The following is a 15,882-nucleotide window of genomic DNA, read 5'->3' as shown; positions in this document are numbered from 1 at the left end:
GGTGTCCTTTTCCTAAGAGTCAAGGTCATGGCATGGTGATTCTCGGGATGGTCAAGAGGGAACCTGGAATAAATAACTAAATTGATATGTAAATACAAACCTGGGTATTTGCTCTGCATGAGATGAACTAGCAAAAAAAAACCAATATCGGTCATTTTTAGAATTTTTCTCTAAGGAGAACTCAGCTGTCTGGAGATCTCTGGAGAGCAAACGCAGCTCTTGAAGAATTTTTTAAAATAAGATTTCTGATTTTAGTCAAAATCCATAGAGAGTAAACACGGTTCTTTTTCGAATTTTTCTTAGCTCTTTTGGAATTATTTCTAATAGGATTTCTGACCTTGGTTAGAAATCCCAAGAATTACTTAGAGAGTGAACAGAGATCTTTTAGAATGTTTTCTAGCACCTATGCAGAGAAGGCTTTCTGAAGAGAGAACACAGCTCTTTTAGAGATGGCTTTCTGATTTTAATTGGAAATTCTAGAATTATTTCTAGAATTTTTTTTTCTAACAGGATTTCTGACTTGGTCAAAAAAATTCCAAATTTTTTTTATAGCAGCTTTTCTGATTTTGGTCAGAAATCTCATGAGCTATCCAGAGAGATTTTAGAACTTTTACTAGCAGAGAGAGCTGTCTCAACTAGACAGCTGTCTTGAGCAGAAAGCTAGGTGACTCAGCCACAGTGTTGCTTTAGAATAGCAAGTAAAAGCTGTCAAAAGCAGAGCAGAACACACACACACACACACACACACACATACACACACAGAGAGAGAGAGAGAGAGAGAGAGAGAGAGAGAGAGACAGAAACAGAGACAGACAGACAGACAGACAGACACAGAGAGAGATAGAGCAGTCTGAAAAGGTGTCTTGAATAGACTACAGAGTCATGGGCTATCCACAGAGAGCTATCTAGGGAGCAACCCTGAAGAGAGCGCGGGTCACTAGCCTGGACTATGATTTGACTTCACGCCATTTTTTTTTCCAGACTCCCAAACAGCTCTTCTCTCAGAACCTTTCTCAAACCCAGGCTGATCCTTGGCATATTTCACACACACACACACACACACACACACACACACACACACACACACACACACGTGGTGGGGGAGATGGGGAGGATCACCACAAGAGAAGACATGTTCTCAGTAGCTACACCAATCACATATTTATAAAATGCCTACTCAACACTCACCTATGTGCCTAGGCATCATAAGATGTGCACATGTTTCTGCTCCTAAGGCACATTGTTTGAAAGACAAACTTGACCTGTGAAAACCCAATGTGCTTCTTGAAATCCTATACCCCATAGTCACAACCAGCAGACTTCTTCCTTTGCTATATCACACGCCATCAAAAACCTTGCACATGCTAGACAAGCTCTTTATAAATGAGGCTATGTCCACAACATTTATGGTCAGCAAACTTTCTGTAAAAGGCTACAAATTAAATATTTTAGACTTCATAGAATATTAAGCTTCTGCCAACGCTACATGATTTTACTTCTGTGCAGAAGTAGCCTTAGACAATCCTACATGAAAGGATATTTCTGCTTCAATGAAATTTTATTTATAAAAACAGGCGGAGGGCTACAAATGAGCAGAGCAAGATTGACTGTTGTCAGATCCATTCCTATATGCTATTTTCATTAGGTTAAGAATATTACTGGGAAAGATTGGTTTGATTAAATTCTGTTATGGACCACAAGATGACTCAGAAGGCAAAGGCGCCTGCAGCCAAGCCTGATGATCCAAGTTTGATGTCTGCGACCCCAGGTGCTTCTCAGTGTCCCAGGTGGAGGCATAATGGTTTTGTGCACTGTGTAAGGTTTACCCTGGTGTTACTCAAATGCTGATTTCTCCACCCTAATATCTTGTTTCCATCTGGAAGTAACATCTATAATGTTTATACCTAGAATCTCCTTTCTCAAGTTTGTGTAAACAATTCTTACCATTTATTCTCTGCTTCGTCAATCAGTGCTGATCACCCAATGGCTGGGCAGAATCAGAGAACAAGAACAGGTCTACAGGCCAGAGGGCAGAGAGAGGGAGAGAGGAGAGGGGAAGAGAGAGAGAGAGAGAGAGAGAGAGAGAGAGAGAGAGAGAAGAAGAAGAAGAAGAAGAAGAAGAAGAAGAAGAAGAAGAAGAAGAAGAAGAAGAAGAGGAGGAGGAGGAGGAAGAGGAGGAGGAGGAGGAGGAGGAAGAGGAGGAGGAGGAGGAAGAAGAAGAGGAGGAGGGGGAGGAGGAGGAAGAGGAGGAAGAGGAGGAAGAGGAGGAAGAGGAGGAGGAGGAAGAAGAGGAGGAAGAGGAGGAAGAGGAGGAAGAGGAGGAAGAGGAGGAGAAGAAGGGGGTTGGGGATTTAGCTCAGTGGTAGAGAGCTTGCCTAGCAAGCACAAGGCCCTGGGTTCAGTCCCCAGCTCCAAAAAAAAAAGAAGGAGGAGGAGGAGGAGGGGGAGGAAGAGGAGGAGGAGGGGGGAGGAGGAGGAGGAGAGGGACAGATAGGGAGAGGGGGACAAAGGGACAGATAGGGAGAGAGGGAGAGAGGATGAGCAGATCAACCAAAATGATGGAGGAACTGAAGCCATGAGGAAAGGGTCCACAGTCAGATCACCAAAACATCCCTGAAGCCCAAAGAGCCAGATCAATAATAATGAAAATATCATGAGATGGGTCTGGGAGGTAACCAGAATAGCATAGGAGGTTGGGACAGATCATTTAACTGCTCAGCTTTTGAGGTGCAATTTTCAGTACATCTTGCTCTCTCTGTGTCCTTACTAAGGCCTAGCGTAAGGTAAAGAAACACAGCCTCCAAACTAATTCACTGTTTACATTTATATTAAAGATAATTTTTTTGCACACAAAGTCTCATTTGTCAAGTAGCCTTATTTCTCAAGCTACTGGAGTCCAATTCAGAAATGCTTTACCTGCAGGCCTGTGTCCCTGACATGTTTTCACTTCTTTTCATCTAGAATTTTCAAACTTTCAAGTCGTACATTAAGGCTTTTCCTCCTCTTGGAGATGGGGTTTGTGCAAGGTGAGAAATAAAGATGTGGTTTCCTTCATCAACATTTGAATATTCCAAAGGGACGTGTGTGTGTGTGTGTGTGTGTGTGTGTGTGTGTGTGTGTGTGTGTGTGTGTGTGTCTGTGCCTGTGTCTGTGTCTGTGTCTGTGTCTGTGTCTGTGTGTGTGGTGTGTTGTGTGTGTGTGTGAGTGTGTGTCTGTGTCTGTGTCTGTGTCTGTGTCTGTGTTTGTGTCTGTGTGTGTGGTGTGTCTGTGTGTGTGTGTGTGAGTGTGTGTCTGTGTGTCTGTGTGTGTGGTGTGGTGTGTTGTGGTGTGTTATGGTGTGTGTGTCTGTGTGTGTGTGTGTGTGTTGTATGTGTGTTGTATGTGTTTCTTCCCATTCATTGAGAACATACCTGTGTGAAATGTATCTTGATCACATCTACCCTCAACTCTTCCTGGATTTCCAATTCTACCAGGACCATCTATTAAAGAACCTTCTGTTTCCCTGGTGAATATTTTGAGTATCTTTGTGAAACCCCCAGGAGCTAAAGTTTCTTAGGTTTACGTCTCGGTTTTCTGTTCCTGTTCATTGAGTGAGTGTGCCGAGCTGTTTCTATTGCTGTGGCCTTGTCGTGTGACTCGAGATTAGGTACAGTGATAACTCTAGGATTACTCTTTTCGTTCAGTCAGGGTTGGCTAAGACTGTATGTGCTTCTAACTAATTTTAAAGATTGTTTCTTTGTCTTCGAAGAATAATATTAGAACTCTGATGGGCATTGCATGAAACCTCCAGACTGCCCTTAGTAATAGGACCATTCTCACAAAATGGATTCTACCAATCCAAGACCACGAGAGGTCCTTCCATCCGCCACTCTTTTAATTTAATTGCTCTCTTGAGAGTTTTAACATTTTCCTTATAAAGCCACTTGCTTCCTTGTGTACGTTTATTTCAAGGTATTTTTAAGGTAATTTTGAATGGTATTGTTCTGATGCCTTCTTCCTCGACATGGTTTTTACTGATATATAGAAGGACCGCAGGCTTTGCTAATTTTAGATCCTGCTACTTTGTTGAAAGGGCTTTAGTGAAGGTTTTTTTTTTTTTGGTTCTTTTTTCGGAGCTGGGGACCGAACCCAGGGCCTTGCGCTTCCTAGGTAAGCGCTCTACCACTGAGCTAAATCCCCAGCCCCGTGAAGGTTTTTCTATTGGAAAAATTGTGCTATTTGAGAATAATATAATGAATCTTTAGCAAAATACATTATCAGTTAAAAATCCATAGATCCATGGTAATAATTTTAAAAAGTGAAATACCATCAGCCGCGTCTTTGAGGCTGGATTACCAACCGATTTCCATGGAGACCAGAGGGGAAACTAAATTCACCTGTCTCTGTCTTTCCGTGGGAACTGCCTTTCACAGTAACTAAGTGATGCCAGTTCATGATGGAATGCTACCAACTAATCCTAATGACAGGAAAAATTAATTAGAGAGGAATCATTATTCTGTAATATCTAATGAAATTATATATTCAGGCAACACTTACAAATTGGTTTTAGGGCCATGACATGAGTGGCTGATTGGGAACTGGGTACACGATGCCAAAGGAAAACACATGAATCATCCTCTGCTTGTAAAAGGAAACGTTAATGAACAGTGAGGGAAGAGGGCCATTTGGAACACTGCAGCCCATGTTTTCCTGCTTCTCAGTGATCATAGGACAAATGGGACATTCCTGATGTTATGCGGTGTGATACCCACATCACTTTCCAAGAAGTCTACCACAGTATTTACTTAGCATCATCAAGATTTTAGAACCAAATTCCAGGGAACAGAAAATGCTAAATAACACCCCATTTGTTGTATTTGCAAACTAGATAATACCCAAGGAAGTTTGAATATTCCTCAAAACCATTACCTAAGTCTTTGTGTTGGAAATGGCTTTAGATCAAATGAGAGATGGGAATCAGAGAAACTGTCTGACCCTGGGTTCAATAATGCTCGTGATAGCCAACTACGTGTATAGGACATGAGGTGAAAAAAGCGAGAGAAATTTAACTATAAATTGGCCGTTAGCTAGCACTTAATAAGGTAACTGTCATTTAGCATGCTTCTGACAGACTTTTAAAATAATCTTGGAAGCCACACAACTAGGCAATATGTTGGCAGATTCTCCCTAGCTTTTCCACAGAAGACATCTCTGACTGAAGTCACCTAACAGGTTTAAAAAGGCTGTGTAGCAAACATCTCTCTTTCTCTCTCTCTCTACCTAATAACAGAAATATGCGGTTCGCTAAGTCTCCCAGGCCACCAAGGGAAAGAAGCAGTGTGCTATCTTACAGTTCTCTGGAAAGGAAGACTTTTTCTATCCTTTCAGTTAAAAGTTAACTATCCTCAATCAGCGATTCCATATCAGTATGTATCTAGATTCACAAAGCACAGAACATCTCAGTAAACTGAAACTAAAAGGAGCCCAGGTCTCTGAAATCTGACGAAGTTCCTACTCTTTATACCCAATCAAAGGATTACATTTCCTTTCAAATCCTTACACAGCCTTTGTGTCTACAACACCTAGGGCAGACAGTCTAATAACACTCTCAGTGGTCTTCGGTTTGCTGGATTTCCAAACAAATCTTCTCTGGGAACCCAATCACTTGTCCCCGAATCACTGACTTTGACTCAGCCTAGAATCATATGGCTACAAGATCAAAAATCTCTTTAAAATTCTGTATACTAATGAGATGTTTTAAGTCACTGGGTCTTGATTCCAACTACCTCACGTTCTCCCAGGCCCCTAAAAAAATTCCATTCTTGAGTACGTGTTGTTTTATTTTCTCCAAGGCAGTTTTCACTAACTGAAAAGATTTGAATTGATTCTTTTGGTATGCTTTGATTGCTTTCCCATCTCTCAACCCCAGAATAGGATCTTGTTTGTTGTATTTGCAAATGTCTTCTCACAGCCTCGATCCCATGTGTGGTGCATAATAGGTGCTTCATAAAATGTTAATTTTAAAAAAAGGTGCCCCAACATATAACAAAGACACATGCTCCACTATGTTCATAGCAGCCTTATTTATAATAGCCAGAAGCTGGAAAGAACCCAGATGCCCTTCAACAGAGGAATGGATACAGAAAATGTGGTACATCTACACATTGGAATATTACTCAGCTATCAAAAACAATGACTTTATGAAATTCATAGGCAAATGGATAGAACTGGAAAATATCATCCTGAGTGAGGTAACCCAATCACAGAAAAACACACATGGTATGCACTCATTGATAAGTGGCTATTAGCCCAAATGCTTGAATTACCCTAGATCCCTAGAACAAACGAAACTCAAGACGGATGATCAAAATGTGAATGCTTCACTCCTTCTTTAAAAGGGGAACAAGAATACCCTTGGCAGGGAATAGAGAGGCAAAGATTAAAACAGACACAGAAGGAACACCCATTCAGAGCCTGCCCCACATGTGGCCCATGCATATACAGCCATCCAATTAGACAAGATGGATGAAGCAAAGAAGTACAGGCCGACAGGAACCGGATGTAGATCTCTCCTGAGAGACACAGCCAGAATATAGCAAATACATAGGCGAATGCCAGCAGCAAACCACTGAACTGAGAACAGGACCCCCGTTGAAGGAATCAGAGAAAGAACTGAAAGAGCTTGAAGGGGCTCGAGACCCCATATGTACAACAATGTCAAGCAACCAGAGCTTCCAGGGACTAAGCCACTACCTAAAGACTATACATGGACTGACCCTGGACTCTGACCCCATAGGTAGCAATGAATATCCTAGTAAGAGCACCAGTGGAAGGGGAAGCCCTGGGTCCTGCTAAGACTGAACCCCCAGTGAACTAGACTGTTGGGGGGAGGGCGGCAATGGGGGGAGGGTTGGGAGGGGAACACCCATAAGGAAGGGGAGGGGGGAGGGGGATGTTTGCCCGGATACCGGGAAAGGGAATAACAATCGAAATGTAAATAAGAAATATTCAAGTTAATTAAAATAATACACACAGAGACACACACACACACACACACACACACACACAAATATGCTCACACTGAATCACATTTCGTATTGTATCCATACAAATTTTTGCATGGAAAATCTGCTCTTTTTTTTTTTTTTTTTTTTAGTTGGACATATGGCTTCCCGTAGAAATGTGTTGACAAAAAATTGGGAAGGGGATGCTTTTCCTTTTCCATATGCGTGCAGCCTGCGCGGCACAGTGTCCGTTCACAGAGACGGAAAGTGGATGGAGGGGCGAGGGACCCTAGCTCACTGCGGTTGGAAGTCACGTGTGAGCGTTCCGCTGTGCACAGCTGGGAGACAGCCCTGTGAAGTCCAGAGAGCTGAGTCTTACAGCACCTGCTTCTGAGCTGTAACCTGTTTACACTTCTCATAATAAGATGAAACCCGGCGTTTCCAGAAAGCTGGTACAGGAATGTTCTAAACATATCCTGTTGGAATTAAATCTTCGGTCCTAAAAATAAAGCTTGCTGTGTTCCAATGAGAGAAAATTAAAACATTTTACTTTAAAAAATGTGACACTGGTAATCATGATCCAGTGTAAATAGGAACATGTTCTCCATCTCCAGGAGGCATATATTATATTACGATCAGGTTTAAACTTGTAGACTACAGAGACTCTGGCTCAAGAAATACTAGTAGCAGAATTGTGTCCTATATAGAGACTATATCCCCTAATGATGCAGTCACATGCTTAGCGTTTTATTAGTTGGCATTGAAAATTCTATCTTAAGCAATAAAGGCCATCTGAAGAATCCCCAGAGCTGATGTGCCTAATGGCTATGTATCTTTTGGATCCTTTAATATTTCTTTTCATGTGTGGTGGTGGGGGAGAGAGGGTGTGTGTGTGTGTGTGTGTGTGTGTGTGTGTGTGTGTGTGTGTGTGTTTCTGCATGCACATTCGAGTTCACACATACCAATGGTCTATGTATAGAGGTCAGAGGACAACTGTATGGAGTCTGTTCTTTCTTTCCATCTTCCCATGAGATGCAGGGATCAAATTCAGTTCAGTAGGCTTGACGAGTACTTCTACATGAGACATGCTTCATTCAAGTAGTCTCTATGCTACTCAACCCATGGGGAATGAGGAACAAGTATCTGGCACCGGAACATGGTAGTTGTTCTGTGGACAAGTTACCAGTTTTCTATGACCAGGGTCTTTCCTTTGTGGGTTTTACTTGTTGTTATTAAGCTTAGCTGTCTAAGAAATATGCTATCATATTCAAGGGAAAACCTAACTACTAACAAAAGGAAAGAAGTCCGTCTTGAATAGTAGCTGCATCTAAACAACAGATGTACAGAGAGACAGTGAGGTGGTTTAAGGGTTAAGGTGCTTGCCACCAAACCAGATGCTGTTTGATCACCAAGACTCAAGTAGTAGAATGAGAGAACTGATTCCTTCAAATTTTCTTCTGATATCCACATGCACAAATGCATATGGAAGCACAAAACACACACAGGTTTGCACACACGCACACACACACATACACACACAGAGAGAGAGAGAGAGAGAGAGAGAGAGAGAGAGAGAGAGAGAGAGACCAAGACAGATTTTCAAAAGAATTGGCCACTTTTTGAAAACTTATTGGAAATATGTAAATGCAAAAGGACAAATTAAAACACCAAAACCAAAGAGGATTTTCCCCAGGAATACAGGGAGACTATAATTTAATGTATTATTTTCAGTTATATGAGTTTTTACCCATTTAGCATGGAAAGGTATTTTCTTGACTTAAAAAAGAACATAACAAATCAATACCGAAGTCTATGAGTTTTCCCTGTTTTCTATTTTTTATATGAACAACAGTACCGGTCTTTTAACTTTATCATAAGAATTAAAAAATTATTATTATAAAGTACTTATAATAGTTATTGCTATACAAAATTGTTTTAACTTTTATACTTGAAAATGTTATAAATAAATAAGTAAATAAATAGATGAAAACATTCTTAGGGATTTAGACCAAACAAGCCAGATTTATTCCATGGGCCACAGCTCACATTCTTTCAATCTAGAACTCTATTACAAACAAAAAAGAATTCCCATTAAAATTAAGACAGGATTCTGAGAAGATTGAAGAGCGAGAGGCACTTGAAGCTGCCTCCTCTATTAGACAGCGATTGCAGAGGCTGGTCTCGTTGATGAAACTATTTTGAATCTCCAGAATGCACTGAAAGAGGTAGCTTTTGGAAAACGTCTTGGACAGCAAGCTGTGGTTAGTTTTGTCATGTCAGCTCTTGGCTCAATAACAACTACCCCGACCCTAGGACCAGGAAAGTTTCCTCTGCTTGCATTCCTAGAGAAACCTGTATACAGCTTGTGGCCACAAACACAATGCTGTCCACAAATACAGGGGACCTGTGATTGGGACATCAATTACTGCTACTGAGGACAAAACAGGCAGCCTCTGTGGTTATGTCGTTATGTCGTAAGCCGCTTGTCTGTCTACTGATTTCCAGGGGGTTTAAAGTGTTGGCTCCCATCTCCCCACCTTAACTGTTTCCTTCTTTTGCAGAAGCAAGACATTGAACACATCCAATGCAACAATATCTAAGGAGAAAAGTGGCTACACGTGCCCATGTAAAGAGGATCAATTGATATCACACAAGATCCCATATTATTTCCAAAGCTGCCAAGAACGGGACAGTTGTCACTCCATATAAAAATTAATTTGAGATGAATCATAGAAATAAAATCTGAAGCTATAAAGTCCTATTTTATACTCTATATGTTTATATAATATATATTTATATTTATAAAACAATATATTCGAAGGCAATAACAGGGAAGATTTTTAAAACATTAAGTTTTAATGAGAAAAATAACTTCAGTTCAGCTAAACTTTAAAATACCTATTCGTCAAAAGGTACTAAGAAACTAAAATCCTATGAAACCATGCATTTAAAAACTGAGTAGTGACTCCTTTTGTGGAAAACATTCTTAGGTCATATACCTGAAAAAAATAATAACTAAGAATTACTAAGGTGTTCCAATAAATCAACTAGAAAAAAATGTGATCTCTTTAGATTAAAAAGGAACAAAAAAATTGATGAATTCATAATAACAACCAAAGTTGAACCACCAACACCCTATGGCTTTAAGAAAAGAAAAGGAAAGGAAAGGAAAGAAAAGAAAAGAAAAGAAAAGAAAAGAAAAGAAAAGAAAAGAAAACCACAGTTTTCATGAGCAGGAGGATAGTTCAATCGGCAAAGTGATTGCTTGCCTGGAAATATGAAGTTCATAGCACTGTGTATCTGGAATCCCAGGGCTGAGGAGTCAGAGATAGGCGGATCCTTGGAACCCTAAGACCAAGTAGCTTAGCCTAGTTGGTAAGGTTCAGGCCAGTGAGAGACTCTATCCTAGGCAGGGGGCATGAAGAGAGCCAGTATGAGCAGGGGTAATTAGCTTCTGAGGAATGACAACCAAAGTTGTCCTCTCTCCTCCATAATTGTGGCACCAAACTCCCGAACATGCACATGGATCCATACATATGCTTGCTGAAAATTCAAAGCAAACACTCGTGCAGTGTTAGGGAAATGCAAGTCAGAAATTTCATGTAAAATTAAAGCCACTTGCTTCATTTCAACAATTTTATTCTTAGATATTTAGCCACAGAAACAACGGTAGCTATATCAGCCCTAAAAGCCCAGATCCGGGAGCAACAGTACAGGGAAACATATTACCTATGTTAGTGCCAGGGATTCAACATTGTAAAGAAATCACCACATGGATGGCAAACAATTATGATTAAAAAAAACGGACGCTTGTCATTCCTTTCATGTTGGTGCTGTAAGAGCGCTGCATCGGCTTTTAGAGATCAGAACAGCGCCTGCTTTCCAGGTTCTAAATCAGGAAACAGCAATTGGAGTTTTCATCTAGGCTACCTCCCCTCCTCCACTTTTGTTTTGCCCTGGTAAGAGAACAGACTGGGTAATTTATAAACAATAGAATTTTGTTTCTTGCCCATCCGGAAGCAACATCAGATTCGGTGTTTGACGGAAAATGTCCCTTTCTGTCTTCAAATACAGACTCACATGAAAGAACAAACCAACAACTGTGTTCACACTGGGAGCCAGTGTGCTCCCTTCTGCATGGTCGAAAGGTCTGTTTATCCCACCGATGCCACAGAGTCGGCATGATGGCATGAGGTAATCACTTCCCAGGGCCCGCCTCCTAATAGCCCCAATAGTAGAGTTTGGGAATCATTGAACTTCAGAGAGACATGTTCAGATCACAGCAAAATCTGAAACTAAGCCAAAAATAGTGTCAATTTTCCACGTTGTCAAATTCCCTTTCCTCTTCCTCTGTTCTGAGGAGATATCTACTCCTTTGACCTTCATCTCCGGGTTGGCAGAGATTGCTATCAGTTCACAGGACCGCGGTCCAGGCACTGGACACAGGCTTTCTGTGCAGGTTACTCAATAGAGAAGGGACACAGTTAAGTATCCCTAAAGAGCTTCTCATCAATGCAAGCCCTCACCTTCCCTCAGTGTTCAGGACCACCCCCCTCCCGGCCGGGATTCTGAAACATGGTTTTCACAGGGGCCCTGGACTTCTTGAATGATAGAAATTTGTCCTGCAAATTTTCTCACTCATCTTTGCTCCCATCTGTCCTCGTCCTCATCCTCTTCCTCCTCCTCTTCCCCCTCCTCCTCTATTTTAAGCACACGTCTCCCTTGGAAAGAACAAAGACTCTGTAAAACTGAATAACCCAGCTGGACCATGGGAGAAAGAGTGAGTACAGGCACACTGGGGAGAAGGAGTTTAACAAAAGGGAGGGTAGATCATCTTCCTGGGGAGAAAGGAATTGCTTTGGGGAACGTTTGTATCAGGGCTGAGGGTCAGCCTGGGACAGGCAGACCCTGCTAGAAAGTCCAGTCTACCTTGACAGTATGTCAAACTCTGACACTTGTCTGAGATGCTCACCAATGGTAGATCCTAGGGACCTGGAAAAGCCCGCCCAGAGTGCTCTGAGGGGATGGAGAGATGGCCAAGTGGAGTCGATTACCACACAAGTGAGCAGAGTGTGATCTTTGGGACCTACAGAAAAAAGTCTGTCACCATGACAGATGTGTGTAGTCCACAGACTGCTGCAGGGAGATGGGAGATGGAGACAGAAGTCCTGGGAGCTGGACGGCCAGTCCAGTAGTACACAGTATGGCAGAAAAACTAGAAAGACCCTGGCTCAACCAAATGGGAAGGGAGAGCCAACTCCCAAAGGTTGTTATCTGACCTCCGCACAAATGCCATGGCACGCGAGCGCCTGCACTGCACTGCCACTGCCCGCCTAATAAGACAAAAAACAAATAACGAAATATAGAAAGATGATATCTTATTCTCAACAATTGTTTTTGAAAACAGTCCTGCAGTCTCTGAAACCCACCCACTAAATAATATCTAAGATCCGTGAAGGCCTGGCACATGAGAGATGACAAGGGGATGCTTACAGAATATGGTACAGCCAAGAGAGCGCCATTTATCCGTGTGAGCAGGCAGATCATTTAAGTGAAAACAAACAATCAAATCTTATTTCCATTCACAGAGACTGTCTGCAGTAAATTGACTTAGAAGGGATCATGAGAGAAGTGGGTAGAAGTGATGTAGCAATCTAGATATGCTTCATCTTCAAGTCCTGCTCCATCACCAAGCCTACCAAGAACATGGTGAGATCCAGGCATTTCAGTAGGAACAGAGAAGGAGAATGTTTAGAATCTTACACTGCCCACACATTTTAAATAACACAGCTCTCATGTACCTGGTATTTTTTATTTTCCTTTATGCACAATTCATAGATACTGACCCAGAGTTTTATCATTTTACAGGACTCTCTAAGAATAAGACAGGCGTGATTAGCAGTCTAGACAGAAGGCTTACAGCCTTAGAGCTTGGTTTGTGCTACAGACTGACTGTTTATAGCATTCAGAACCAACTCTATTACCATGGAGTCTGTGTTGGAGGATCAATCTTTTGCCTGAACTAAAGCTTCACTGTACCTGCTGCAATGTCTCTGTTAGTATGCTTCTTTCCCCTAGTTATCACAATGCCAAATATTGTCTAGAGGTAAAACAAATAGTTATTGGACAAATATATTCATTAATCATTCTGATTTAGGTGAAATGCTGAATATATTTTGGTGTTAAACCAAAATATATTGACAGTGTATAAGGTACATAGTCACGTAAGTTGGTGAATAAAGTGGTATTCAATTAAAAATGAAAAATAGCTAACGTACAGCTGGAGAGATGGCTCAGCGGTTAAGAGCACTGATTGCTCTTTCAGAGATCCCGAGTTCAATTCTCAGCAACTACATGGTGGCTCACAACCATCTGTATTGGGATATGATGCCCTCTTCTGGTGTGTCTGAAGACAGCTACAGTGTACATATATATATATATATATATATATATATATATATATACATATATATATATACATATATATATATATAAATAAATCTTTTTTTAAAAATAGCTAATGGAGCATTATAACATGCTATTCAAAGAATATACAGAGTTTGAAAGCTCTAATTTGCCCTTAAAGTTACTTGTAAATTTCCAGAAAGCTTGATGGCCTGACTATGATCCCTGGAACTCGCATGGTGGAAGGAGAAAATTAACTGCACAATGTAGGCTTACATTTTTCCAAACCTACTTTTAATAAGGGTATATAAAAGCTTTAACCTCCCTTCTAGCCTACCACCCACCAGAAGCAGTGGAAAGGAAAGGTTAATAGGGCAAAGGAGGATGTGGATCTATTTAGAACTAGTTCTTTGGAGCAAATCTGTCAGGAAGTCAGCAGCTCAGTTCACGTGAGTCAGCAGCAGCAGCAGCTCGATCCACTCACAAACACCATTCACTAATCAGCAAGGGCAGATAGATCCAGAAGAAACTACAAGGCTTCACCAATGGCCCAGGTCAGTGGAAGCAGCAAGAAGCCCCTGGAGCACCGCCAGAAGTTCTCTGTTTTCTCTCTACAGAGTCATGACCAGTGAAGACCAGCAAAGAGTGGCAAGGCGAACCAGTACCACACAGCACCACCCACTGTCTGTTGGGTTATATTTATACACTTTCCAAACATCACATGCTCTCTCAAGCACCTACCTGCCCTAGAAAAACATCACTTGCCCATTGTCCAGGCTGCTTCTAGAAAAACATCACATGTCTGCTCGCAGGAAAACATCCTCCCAAGTGTCTGCTTCAGCAAAAACATCCTCTCATAAGGCGGTTTCCAGAAAAACATCACATGACACAACTGAGTCTCCAAAGAAAACAGAAATTTCCACTTCAACCCAATGTAGGAGATTCGGGTTCCAGAGCCCATGCTTTTGACCATTACCTCTGAGTAAGTGGGAAATTGTGGATGCTGTTTTTAACCCTCTCTTCTCAGAAATGTTTCGTTGGGATATGGTTTACTCCCTGAAACACAACCAGTTTGTATGCTCCCTTCGTTCTTACTCTCTTTTAAAAAGTCTCATCTTTTCATTTTAAATTAGTTTTCATAGCTACTTAGTTAAAACATTTAGTCTGTTAACTTTTTGACTATGTATAAGTTGATGTTCTAAGTCTATGGATGTCGATGAGAGGTTTGGTTTGGTTTGGTTTGGTTTAGTTGTTATTATTACTCTTTTTTGGTTGGTTTTCTTTTGTGTTGTTTTGTATTTTAGTGGAATCTAGTAGGGTGTATATAGGCTTATTTTTTTGGTTACTTTATTAGGCTCTTATACATTCCACCTTTCTCTACCCAAAACCCTTCCAACACCCTAACACTAGGCAGGCAATAAAGAAGGTTAGAGGAAGAAAGAGGTGTAGAACACTTTAGACTACTATTGCTGATCAGAGTCCTCTTGCTCACTGGGGAAGTTGTTAGATCTCCCAACCAGAAATCAGCAATCTAGCAATAGCAAAAGCCACAAATTCAACAGCAGAGACCAGCAACAGAGACCACTATGACCAGTACCAGCACGGCAGCCGGGACTGCCACCAACAGGTACCAACAGCAACAGAGACCAGCAACAGTGGGGAGGGGAGGGTAGCAGCAGGGGAAACAACAGTTTCCCCATGCCCTCTTCAGTTCTAACATTTATACCCTCTCAAGAGTTCCCAGAATTCCAAGTGTAAACTACCTAGGTGTGGAAAAAAGATCACACCCATACTAGAGCATGAGACAAATTGCAGTTGGTGGCTGTGGACAATCTGAAGCAGCCCCATAGCTCACACTTGGGATTAAAACAAAAACATAATCATATAACTTGGTTTTTTTGAAGACAACAAAATTCTCACTGTAGTCCCACCTGTGACAAAACTTAACCCAACTGTGACACAAACTACTGAAATGACAATATGCCTTTTCACTGAAAGCTATTCATTTATTCATATAAAACACGTTAGCTGGCCACACAATTATTCCTCATGTAACTCCACATTTTCAAGTTTAATATCCTATATTATGCAAAGATGTGAATGTTGCTTGGGGTGATGTAATCATTGAGCTCTGTCATTTTTGTGCATGGTCTACTTCCTTTTGAAAATTCATCTATGTGCATGAGGGTGTTGCCTACATACACGTGCACTGTATGTGAGCCTAGCACACTCAGGCTAGCAGGCTGCTCAGGACCCCAACCAGGATTTTGGATGCTGGAGCTAGAGAACCCTGGTCCCCTGAAAGGGCAGCCAGTGTTCTTAATTGTTGAGCCACCTCTCCAGCTCCAGGTCAACTGATTTGTAAGCTATTAGTTTCAGTCAAGAGCCCTTCCACTGACTAGACTATCCTGTTTGATGAGCATTGTGTCTTTGTCAGAAAACAAAGCAACACTTCCTATTCTATCCACACTTTTTTTATGACACCCATATGCTA

The 15,882-nt window shown here is 41.4% G+C and overlaps 1 non-coding gene across 1 annotated transcript; it reads left to right on the top strand.

The window, feature by feature from the left end:
- The first annotated feature begins 291 nt into the window (after positions 1 to 291).
- LOC120097970 (U7 small nuclear RNA) lies at positions 292 to 355 on the top strand. Its single transcript, XR_015642052.1, has one exon. It is a non-coding gene; the product is annotated as a U7 small nuclear RNA (small nuclear RNA).
- Positions 356 to 15,882: the final 15,527 nt, after the last annotated feature.

The sequence above is a fragment of the Rattus norvegicus genome, chromosome 17 (assembly GCF_021556685.1).
Source record: "Rattus norvegicus strain SHRSP/BbbUtx chromosome 17, alternate assembly SHRSP_T2T, whole genome shotgun sequence".
Lineage (NCBI taxonomy): Eukaryota > Metazoa > Chordata > Mammalia > Rodentia > Muridae > Rattus > Rattus norvegicus.
This window is presented reverse-complemented; position numbering and strand designations above follow the sequence as displayed.